Below are 12,500 nucleotides of genomic sequence, written 5' to 3' on the forward strand. Positions count from 1 at the left end.
TCAGCTTTCATGTTCATTTCCAAGGTTTGCAAAAGCCGAACACCGCACATCATGGGAAGCAATAAGGACTGGAATATACATAAATGAAATGGCCTTTGTTTTAAATTTCATGGCGGGTTTAATGGCGCCGATACAATTATTGCCTCGGGTTCCTATTGAATATAAAATATTTTTTATTTTTTTCGTGTATATATGTGTTTTTTTTTAATGTTAGTTTTTAATTTTCTCCTTACCGTCTCTATTTTTTTTGTCTCCCCTTTTTTCCAGTAATGTGTTGTTTTCCTTCGATAATATAGTTTTGTATTGCTCTCTCTCTCTCTCTCTCTCTCTCTCTCTCTCTCTCTCTCTCTCTCTCTCTCTCTCTCTCTCTCTCTCTCTCTCTCTCTCTCTCTCTCTCTCACAGACACACACACACAGAATGGCGGAGTCATAATTCATATTTCATCATCATACATGTCCTCACCAGTCTCTTGCATTTCCCATGTCTGTGTTCCTGCTCAGCCTCAAGCCTTCATACATCACGTGGGCATACAGGCAGCCTCTATACCAGTGTTTCTTAACCTATTTACTCTTGGGTAATCCTTGAAATAAATTACATGCCTCAAGGAACGCATGCGCAAAAAAAAAAAAAAAAAAGTTATTTATATATATATATATATATATATATATATATATATATATATATATATATATATATATATATATATATATATATATATATATATATATATATATATATATATATATATATATATATATATATATATATATATATATATATATGTGTGTGTGTGTGTGTGTGTGTGTGTGTGTGTGTGTGTGTGTGTGTGAATAACTGGTTTAAGGAATAATTAGTACTACTTTGTCAAATTTATTGGTAATGCTAAAATAAATGTATTGAATATCGTGGGTGAATGAGGGAGTGTAAATTTACCTGCACGCCAGGAAGCACAGAGACGACTGATGTATACCATGACTATGCATGTGTCCTGTACCGAGTCACTTGATAAGCCGAGTCAGTCACGAACAGGTCCTGTTCGGGGAGTGGGCACTGACTAGTGAAGGCAGTTACACACTGGCGCCGTACAGACATCACTAATTATATTCCTAATGGTTGTTATATTTTTCTTATAACATAATAGGTTAGATAGGATGATGTCTGTGTTACAATATTACAGTAAACAGTAATATGCTGTGCATGTATAGTAGTATTACGAAAATGAAATTAAATAAAAACTCAAAAGTTCATTAGCTATCTCTCTCTTGGAACCCTTAGGGACGTTTTGCGGAATCCTAGGGTTCCGGGGAATCACGGCTGAGAAATGCTGCTCTATGCGGTAACACGATATGTCCTGCTGTGATTATTTAATCCTTATTTAACCCTTTCACTTTGATATACAACGACTCACAACACTAAAAAAACAATGTGTGAAAACTTTATAAGCATCGGTAAGAGAGAAGGGAATTCAAAACTAGATATACAATTTCTAGCCAGTGTAATGTTTGGGAGTAGTGGCTGCAGAACGAGAAAAATGTTCCCAGAGTGATTAGCGGTTAAGGAAAGATGTGGCAAATAAGTGATAAGAAAGGTAGTCGGGGAGCTATGAAACAAACACCTGCTGGGCAGTGCCGAGGCGGTGGTGTGGTCTCTGCACGTGGCAACACTGGCAGGTTCAGAAATTCACCAGGTTTCGATGGGTCTCTGGGGCGAGCAGAACGCTTTGCCGCTTTGCCCTGTCCTTGTCTGAGAATATAATTTAAAGACGATAATTTTGTAGATATGACAGTAAAACTGTACACCACATTTCAGTTTTTTTTTTTTTTTTTTTTTTATGAAACATGTTTCGTGTTATCTACTGGAGTAGGGTTGACTTAATCCCTAATTGTTGGATAGAGAAATGTCTTACCAGCTGTTTTACTGCTAAATCACTGTAGGATTACTGTTGGCCCAATACGATACTGATAGGGTAGTAAGTCTTGGTATAGGTAAACTTTCAGGCAGGGCAGGCCTTGCATAGAAGCGGCAAAGAGTTCAGCTCGTCCCAGCGACACATCGAAACCTAGTGAAGCTCTGAAACCGTCAGTGTTGCCACGTGCAGAGACCACACCACGGCCTCGTTGCTGGCCCAGGTGTTTCTATTTCATACATGAGTCTTCGACTGTACATATTTGCTTGGCACTGTTAGTGATGTATGAGTGGTTGTGATGAAACTGTTTTGATTATTGTAACTTGTTAAAACAAGAATGAAGAATGGTGAGCGAGTAGAAAAGGCTAAGAAGTGAGGGTGGGAGGCTAGAGAGACTGAATTGTGGGGAGGAAAGGAAGCAGTAAAGAGGGGTGGGAAGGAGGGTACAGGGAGACGGTTGGATGGGGTATGGAGGGAGGAGGGAGAACGGGAAGGAAGGAAGGGAAGGTAGTGATAAAGTAATATAAATAACATCACAACGTCCACTCACTCTCCTCAAACCAGCTGAGCTAAACCACCACAAAACTATTCCTTCACTACTAAGACCGAGACGTGCGTGGGGACGTGTTGGGCTGAAACTATGAAGGGAATTAAAAGTAACTTGGCAACAGTGCTGACGTCACACTAGTCAGCTAGCGGGCAGTAGCTGTTGTACTGTGTGTTGCGTACGTGTGAAAGACGTGTGTTCTGCCTCGCGTGGACTGTAGTGTGTTGTTCTACATGGGTATAGTGTCTGCGTGTGCGTGTGACTCTAGCAACGCCGTGGCCGTGCGCAGGAGTACAGAAGACATGGGTAGTGTTGTGTTGGTGTTAGTTAAGGCGGGAACCCAGGAGTCAAGAGGCAGCCTGCTGGGAGAGTGTTCACTTCCGGGCATCGATCAGGTGGAGTTAAAATTCTTGTATTTCCTGGATGTCCACAGTATTCAGCACTTATTGGTGAGTACCGCAAGTGTGTTTTCTTCGTATTGTGAAAAATACCCTACCGCGTCTAGCCGTGACGTGCCTCCGCCATCTTGCTCCTTGTTTACCCAACACGACTCCACGGAAAGTGTTGCTGTGTGTTAATCTTGCTCGAAAACGTGATGTAATGACACTTAAGGTGGTGTGACCAACCGGAATCCTCACAATTTGCGAATTTCGTGAGGGACAAGCTCTTTTTTTTTTCTTTTTCTTATATTTCCATGGTGTGTGAATCGTGCAAGGAGAAAGTGCCTTGTTTAAGAAAACACACCGGTTTTGTTGTCATGGCATGTGTATTGTAGCGAAGACAAAGAAGAGGCGAAGATTACGAAGTTACCATCAATACACGCGTTCCTTAACAACATATTTGGTTAGAAATTCCTTAAGGTTCTGGTTGGGAAGGCCGTAAGACTGAATTAAGGTCATGTTAGTGTAGGGCAGATAACGTTTGTTCTAGTTAGTGTCCTTTAGGAGTGTCCATTCGGTTAGGTTATGTCTGTTTTCCAGTAAATTTTTCCCAAGTGTCCGTTTTCCCTCTTTGTTTGCCTACTTATTCATCTGTTTGCTTATTTTCCGTATTACAAGCACAATACCCTCATGCACTTGTGTTGCAATACTATGATAACACGATGAAGGATCATTACATAAAAACCGTCTCCTGCCTTCCTGCGCCAACATGCTCGCCCCTCCCTCCCTCCCTCCCTCTCCCCTGCTTCCTTCCACCCCTCCCTCCCTCTACCCTGTTTCCTTCCACCCCTCCTTCCCTCCCTCTACTCTTCTTCCCTCCGCCCCTACTTCCCTCCCCCACTTGGTTCCTTCCCTTACATATCTCAACCACCTCCACCTCCCTCTCTTTCGCTTGTTCTACCTCCCCTTCCCTCCCAGTCCCCCACACCGCTCCACACGATCTAATGTGCGAAGTATAAAGTTTATCCTAACTCACATATAAGAATTACGAAATGGTTAGGTGAAGTTAAGATAGGTTAGGTTCGGTCAGGTTTGGTTCGGTTAGCTTCGGTTACGTTTTGTTAGGTTTGGTTAGGTCTGGTTTGGCTAGGTTAGGTTAGAATATGTTTGTATAATATATTCCACTCTCCTTTATTTCTCGGCTTAGAATACGTGACACAGTTCATGCTCAGTTCTTTTCTTCTTTTTCTAGAGAATGTTCAAGTCTCTACGTAACCTAAAGGCTTCTGTAGGACGTAACGCAATCTAGGGGCGGGTTTTAGAGAACTTTGTGGAGCATGGTTCAAAATTACGTTAAGGTAAAGTTATTGTATTTATTTGTGTGTTTGTACGGGTAGATTGGAATTCTGTTGTTTTTAAAGTGTGTGTGTGTGTGTGTGTGTGTGTCAGCCGTACAGAAATATAGTTTATAAACCAATCTACATCAAAACAGTCTCTCTCTCTCTCTCTCTCTCTCTCTCTCTCTCTCTCTCTCTCTCTCTCTCTCTCTCTCTCTCTCTCTCTCTCTCTCTCTCTCTCTCTCTCTCTCTGTGTGTTCACCCCCAAAAATAAAATAATAAAGATCAAACAAGCAACACCTGGGCTGATGCATGTGCTCAATTAACTCTTCCTCTCGATTTACCTGCAATGGAGAGGCTTACCTGGCGGGGCGCGGGCAGGTGCTCTCAATTACAGGTGCATCTCTTTTTATGGTCCACTTAACGCTGTGTGAATTGAGTCTTTCCCCGCGTGTCCAGTCAGTAGTCACGGAGAGGCGTGGGGGGGGGGGGCAGGGATGTTGGTTTTTTGAGATTTCGTTTTGTTTTTGTGGTGTTTGTGGTGTGAGGGAGGAAAGGAGGGAGGGAGGGAGGGAGGGGGGTGAAAGTGGATTTGTGGTTTTGGTTTGTGTATCTTGTGTGTTTTGGTGTTTGAGTGGTGGTTTCCTTGCTTTGTGTTTTTCTTGTTTTGTGTGTTTTGTGGTTTTTGAGTGGTTGTTTGTGTTTTGTGTTTTGAATGATTGTTGTCTTTTGTGTGTTTTGTGTTTTCTTGTGAATTTTAGTGTTTTCATTGTTATGATGATTGTATCTTTTTTATTATGTACCATCCAATTAACAATTACTAAACACTCATTTCTGACCATTCCCATATATATATATATATATATATATATATATATATATATATATATATATATATATATATATATATACATATATAATCCTACCATTATTACATTACTACCACACCCACAAACATTACTAAACACTCATTTCTGACCACTCCCATAACAGACTATCACTGACAGTCACACTAATAACCTAAACAACCCCATCATTTATGCATCACTACCACAACCACAACACCTCACAAAAAACACACCCATTTCTGCCCTCAAATGAACCACGACTAACTAAACAAATTAACAAACTAAGAAACTGACAATCAAAACTAACCAAAAACCAACCTTACCATTTAATCATAACTAGTATAAACGTTACTAAAAACACTAATTTCTTCACTCACATGAATCACAACGAATCAAATGAACGAACTATTAAACTAAAGCGGAAAACTAACCACAAACATCTCAACCATTCATTCATCACTACCACAACCCCAATTATCGATAACTTAAAACAATTATTTCAGACATCAAATTAACCACTTCCATAACTAACAAAACTTCCTGCTTCTCCCCTCCCCCCAACACACACACACACACACACACACACACACACACACACACACACACACACACACACACACACACACACACACACACACACACAACTTGAGTTCACGAGAGGATAACAAAAGAACCTATTGAAAATTTCCCCTCACCCCTTCCTCTCTCCACACACACACACACACACACACACACACACACACACACACACACACACACAGAAGGGGAAAGTCCAGTAACATCTTTTCACGTCTTTCTCTTTCTTTCTCTTCCTTCGCCCTCGCTTGGTGAAAGAAGACGAGTGAAAGAAGCAGACGGTGATTAGATTTGAGAAGTAATCAGATTCAAGCCGAATTTTGATGACTGATTGAGACTTGAGATGCTAATTATTCACGGTTATGGAAGCGGAAGAGGAGGAAGAGCAAGAGGAAGAGGAGGGGGAGAGAGCGGGAAGAGGGGGAGGAGTTGGTTGAGGGAATGGCAACGTAATAAACAGGAAATCATCGCAAGAATAGTAAATAAACTACTGGGAACATATACAGGTAGAAAATGCAAAGATGATAAAATTAAATAGTATATGAATAAATATAACAAAAATACAATAATGACAAGGAAAATTAATTCAAGAAAATTCAAGAAAACAAGCAGGAATAATGATGGCCCAAGAACAGTAACAGCAACAAAAACATCAACAGCAACAAGAACAAGAACAACAACAACAACAACAACAACAACAACAATAATAATAAATGACAGGGGAAGGAAAACAGTGAGAGGGGAAATGCAATAAAGCAAAGATAAGAGACAAATGTTGGAAGAAATCAGGAAAATATGAATAAGTTTAGTTTGTGTTGAAAATGGAAGAGCCATGGACGAGAAGGAGGAGGAGGTGGTGGTGGAGGAGGAGGAAGAAGAGGAGAGGAAGAGTGTTCCCAGAAGGAAAAATGAAAATTGAATTCTTCTTCTTCTTCTTCTTCTTCTTCTTCTTCTTCTTCTTCTTCTTCTTCTTCTTCTTCTTCTTCTTCTTCTTCTTCTTCTTCTTCTTCTTCTTCTTCTTCTTCTTCTTCTTCTTCTTCTTCTTCTTCTTCTTCTTCTTCTTCTTCTTCTTCCTCCTCCTTTTCTTTTTCTTTTTCTTTTCCTTCTTCGTCCGTCTTCTTCTCCTTCTCCTTTTCCTCCTCCTCCTCCTCCTCCTCCTCCTCCTCCTCCTCCTCCTCCTCCTCCTCCTCCTCCTCCTCCTCCTCGTCCTCCTTGGCTGATATCATTAGTTTCAGATTAGTATTTTTTTCTTTCCCCTTTTCCTCACCACTTTTCCTGTTGAATTTCCATGTCAAACTTTCCCCCTTTTCCTTCCTTCCTCCTTCTTCCTGCTTCCTTCTTCCTTCCTCCCAGTCTGGCGCGAGCAGCGTGTTTTGTAGCTCCAGCAAACAGTCTGGAAAGGACTAACTGTGCTGTTGTTATTTGGTTCCTTCTTTGTTCCTTTGTATTCCTTTGTATTCCTTTGTATATTCGTCCTGTGCTTAACTCCATTGAAGTAATTTTATTGGGAGAGAGAGAGAGAGAGAGAGAGAGAGAGAGAGAGAGAGAGAGAGAGAGAGAGAGAGAGAGAGAGAGAGAGAGAGATAAAAAAAATAACAACTAAAATAAGAATATTAAAGACACACACACACACACACACACACACACACACACACACACACACACACACACACACACACACACACACACACACACACACACACACAGAGAGAGAGAGAGAGAGAGAGAGAGAGAGAGAGAGAGAGAGAGAGAGAGAGAGAGAGAGAGAGAGAGAGAGAGAGAGAGAGAGAGAGAGAGACTGGATGCACTCTCAGGAAAATTGAATATCGCCCCTCATGCCTGATCGAAGCTTTTTCCCCACCCTGTTATCACACGCGCGTCCTTCGTCCTGTCCAACACTGTCATTGGCGCGAGGGTGACCTACAGGGTGTCGCAGAAACCTTTGACGTAACATTGATTACTCTCCTTCGTGTCCGTCCGCTCTGATGATGCAAAATTTTGTAGTTTTTTATCTATTTTTTTTTTTTTATTAATTTTGCTATTTTTTCGTTTTGTGATAAGATATGTGCATTTTTCTTGTTTAGTTTTCTCCTCTTTTTTCGAATCATTTTATCTTTTCATCGAGTTTCCTTTTTAATTTATCTCTTTTATTTATCTTATTTTTCAGTGATACTTTTACATGTCACGTTTATTTATTTATGCATTTATTTATATTCTTTTTTTTATCACTATCATTCCAGTTGATGGAGGAAATATTTAAATGAAGGAAATTTATGACTGCTGTTAAAATTTTATTGTTATTTATTTTAGATTCTGATGTTCCTTTCCATGTTTTATATTAGTAATAATAGTAGTAGTAATAGATAGTAGTAATAATAACAGTAGTAGTAGTAGTAGTAGTAGTGGTAGCAGTAATAGCAGCACTAAAAGAACAAGAACAAGAAAAAGAACAAGAAAAAAACAGTGGTATTAGCAGCAGTAATAGTAGTGGTGATGCAGCAACAACAGTAGTAGTAAAAATAACAACAGCAGTAATAGTGTGTGTGTGTGTGTGTGTGTGTGTGTGTGTGTGTGTGTGTGTGTGTGTGTGTGTGTGTATTTATGACCACTAAACGATACTCTCCAATCCACAGCGTTATATGTTCCCGTTTGCTCATATTTAGCACGATCATCATTCAAATTAACCGCGGGAGTAATTCATAATGCACGTAGTATTAACTTACCCATTCATTCATCATTGTATTCATAATGATCGGTGGTGGTGTTGTCCACTCACCACCGACCGTCACAGTGAGTACCTTATTCCGAAACACTGCGCCACACCACTGCTTTCGGAAGGTTCTAGTTGGAGTGACACGGGTTTTTTATTTATGGTGTTTTTACGGTTTTGGGGACATATTAAGAAAGTTTGTACATTACTGGCGGCAGAAACACTTGAAAACCCAGCTAATCATCTCTGTGGCCTTTGAAAACAGTCGTGGTGAGAGAGCAAAGCGTTTCTGAATGTGGGCTTGATTACCGCAGACTGTTTGTGGGCGAATGCTGAATTAAAATTGACCTTGGAGCGTGAGAATGTGGAGGTTTTAAGTGGGAATTGAGTTGTACGTGCGATCGTATATCCAGAGTGCTATTTTCAGAGTGCCGTTTCTGGAGTGCTATTTCCAGTTAACTATTTCCAGTGTTATTTCCAGGGCGCTATTTTCAGAGTGTCCTTTTTAGATTGTCTTTTCAGGAGTGCTATTTCTAGTGTCTTATTTAGTGTTATTTCCAGAGTGTTATTTCCAGGGTGCTATTTCCAGGGTGCTATTTCCAGGGTGCTATTTCCAGGGTGTTACTTCCAGGGTGCTATTTTATATTTCCAGGGTGCTATTTCCAGAGTGTTATATCCAGGTTGCTCTTTCCAGGGTGCTATTTTCAGGTTGCTATTTCCAGAGTGTTATTTCCAGGTTGCTATTTCCAGAGTGTTATTTCCAGAGTGTTATTTCCAGGATGCTATTTCCAGAGTTATTTCCAGTGTTATTTTCAGGTTGCTATTTCCAGAGTGTTATTTCCAGGTTGCTATTTCCAGGGTGCTATTTCCAGAGTGTTATTTCCAGGATGCTATTTCCAGTGTTATTTCCAGAGTGTTATTTCCAGGTTGCTCCTTCCAGGGTGCTATTTTCAGGTTGCTATTTCCAGAGTGTTATTTCCAGGTTGCTATTTCCAGGGTGCTATTTCCAGAGTGTTATTTCCAGGTTGCTATTTCCAGAGTGTTATTTCCAGAGTGTTATTTTCAGGTTGCTATTTCCAGATTGCTATTTCCAGGGTGCTATTTCCAGAGTGTTATTTCCAGGGTGCTATTTCCAGAGTGTTATTTCCAGAGTGTTATTTTCAGGTTGCTATTTCCAGGTTGCTATTTTCAGGGTGCTATTTCCTGGGTGCTATTTCCAGGGTGCTATTTCCAGGGTGCTATTTTCAGGGTGCTGTTTCCAGGGTGCTATATCCAGGGTGTTATTTCCAGGGTGCTATTTCCAGGGTGCTATTTCCAGAGTGTTATTTTCAGGGTGCTATTTCCAAGGTGCTATTTCCAGGTTGCTATTTCCAAGGTGCTATTTCCAAGTTGCTATTTTCAGGGTGCTATTTTCAGGGTGCTATTTCCAGGTTGTTATTTCCAGGGTGCTATTTCCAGGGTGCTATTTCCAGGATGTTATTTCCAGAGTGCTATTTCCAGGATGCTATTTCCAGAGTTATTTTCAGGGTGCTATTTCCAAGGTGCTATTTCCAGGTTGCTATTTCCAAGGTGCTATTTCCAGGTTACTATTTCCAAGGTGCTATTTTCAGGGTGCTATTTCCAGGTTGCTATTTCCAGGGTGCTATTTCCAGAGTGCTATTTCCTGTGTGCTATTTTCAGGTTGCTATTTTCAGGTTGCTATTTCCAGGGTGCTATTTCCAGGGTGCTGTTTCCAGGGTGCTATTTCCAAGGTGCTATTTCCAGGTTGCTATTTCCAGGATGCTATTTTCAGGTTGCTTTTTTCAGGTTGCTATTTCTAGGGTGCTATTTTCAGGTTGCTGTTTCCAGGGTGCTGTTTCCAGGGTGCTATTTCCAGGGTGCTATTTTCAGGTTGCTATTTCCAGGTTGCTGTTTCCAGGTTGCTATTTCCAGGGTGCTGTTTCCAGGGTGCTGTTTCCAGGTTGCTATTTCCAGGGTGCTGTTTCCAGGGTGCTATTTGCAGGGTGCTATTTGCAGGGTGCTGTTTCCAGGGTGCTATTTCCAGGGTGTTATTTCCAGAGAGTCGTTTCTAGATTGCTGTTTTGAAGGTGTTATTTCCAAGGTTTTATTTCTACCAGAGCATCGAGATGTGACAAATTATTTTTTCTCTCATCAAACTACAGTAAACGTGAAAAAATTATTTTTCTCTCATCAAATTACAGTAAGCCGTGTTTCTTCAGTATTATTTCCAGTTGAGGAAGAAAAAAAAATCAATTTTTGCCAAAGACTGTATTTCCAGAGTGTTATTGGTAATGCATCGACAAATATGGCAATCAGTAATCGTTCCTCTTATCAAACTATAATAGACCACATTTCCCGTACATTATTTCCAGTGTAGGGAGAAATAAGGCAATGTATATCGTTTCCTTTAATCAAACTGTACAACTAACAATATTTTTAGAGTATATATTTCCATAGCAACAAGAAATTTAACAGAGAAAAGTCTTTAGGCAGGGCCAGGAAAATTTTTTTCTTTTCGAATTAAACTGACTTCCAGAGTGTTATTTTCAGTGATGCAGGAAATAGAAATAAATAAATAAAGTAAAAAAAAAAAACCGCTCAGCCATATATCTTGAGTAAATATTTCAAGTAGTGGGAAATATGAGGGTAATTATAATTCTCGTTTTAAACAGTGCATTAAACCCTATTTCCTGTGTTTTTTTTTCCCAGAGCAGCAAACAGCATGTCATAAATAGCCTTTCCCTTAACTAAGCTCAACATTAAAACATATTTCATAGTTATATTTCAAGAGTCAATTAAAAAAAAAAAAATACGAGTAACATTAAATCATATTTCTAGAGTATTGCATTTACACTTCATTAAAAAGAAATTACCAAACAATGTTTCCTCTGATTAAACTTACTGGATGAACAAAATCTCCCCTAATGATAAATTTCATATACTACTAATACTGAGTCCCAGAAGAATATACTTACGAATTTTACTATTTTCTATTACATGGAATATCAATTTTTTGCTCTGATTGAACTCACTAAGGGGAGAATCTACGATGACTTTTAATTATATCAGTTATACATAAATAAAAGTGTTGAGACAGTAATATGTACGAAGAAATTAATATTTTTTGCAATGTTTATATATCGAGAGAGAGAGAGAGAGAGAGAGAGAGAGAGAGAGAGAGAGAGAGAGAGAGAGAGAGAGAGAGAGAGAGAGAGAGAGAGAGAGAGAGAGAGAGAGAGAGAGAGAGAGAGAGAGAGAGAGAGAGAGAATATTTTTACAGAGAATTAATTAAAGACTTAGAAAAAAATAAAAACAACGAAAACAGAAAAAAAATAAGCTAATTACCATTATCACACAAAAACACGAAGAAAACACGAAGAAAACAAGAGAGAGAGAGAGAGAGAGAGAGAGAGAGAGAGAGAGAGAGAGAGAGAGAGAGAGAGAGAGAGAGAGAGAGAGAGAGAGAGAGAGAGAGAGAGAGAGAGAAAAAACAATATCTCGCTGTACTCCTGGCAGTCTCTCTTTTCGCATTTCTCAGGGGCAGGCGGGAGTAAACAGGGATGGCGGGTGTAAACATTAAGAGACGAAATTTACCGACGCTCTCTCCCTCATAAAGTCCCACGTAAAGTTTGGGACGCTGCCAGCCATTACCTCATGCAAACACATCGTATTTCACCTCACGCTCCTCCACTGTCTAGGATTCTCACACACACACACACACACACACACACACACACACACACACACACACACACACACACACACACACACACACACACACACACACACACACGCGCAGGGTGGTAAGGGTAGAAATAAGGAGGTAAGGATGGAAAAGGACAAGTTAAAGGCAAGGTTTGAGAAGAAATGAGTGTTTTTCCGTGTTTCTGTGTGTTTGTATAGGGGACACACACACACACACACACACACACACACACACACACACACACACACACACACACACACACACACACACACACACACACACACACACACACACACACACACACACACACACACACACACACGTTGGTAAGGGTGGAAAGGGTTAAAGGTAAAGTTCTGGGATAATTTTTTTTCTGTGTGTGTGTGTGTGTGTGTGTGTGTGTGTGTGTGTTTGTTTGTTTGTATAGGGGGACACACTCATATACAGGGAAGAGTAAATACATACACAGAAGGTAAGGTTGGAAATTGG

The 12,500-nt window shown here is 40.1% G+C and overlaps 1 long non-coding RNA gene across 1 annotated transcript in view; it reads left to right on the plus strand.

Moving 5' to 3' along the window:
- Positions 1-824: 824 nt before the first annotated feature.
- The window catches only part of LOC135113646 (uncharacterized), a 192,141-nt gene continuing 180,465 nt past the window's right edge, over positions 825-12,500 (plus strand). The window contains exon 1 of the long non-coding RNA XR_010274923.1: positions 825-2,903. This is a non-coding gene — a long non-coding RNA (uncharacterized LOC135113646). The remainder of the gene's footprint in view (positions 2,904-12,500) is intronic.

This window comes from Scylla paramamosain, chromosome 26, assembly GCF_035594125.1.
Source record: "Scylla paramamosain isolate STU-SP2022 chromosome 26, ASM3559412v1, whole genome shotgun sequence".
Taxonomy (NCBI): domain Eukaryota; kingdom Metazoa; phylum Arthropoda; class Malacostraca; order Decapoda; family Portunidae; genus Scylla; species Scylla paramamosain.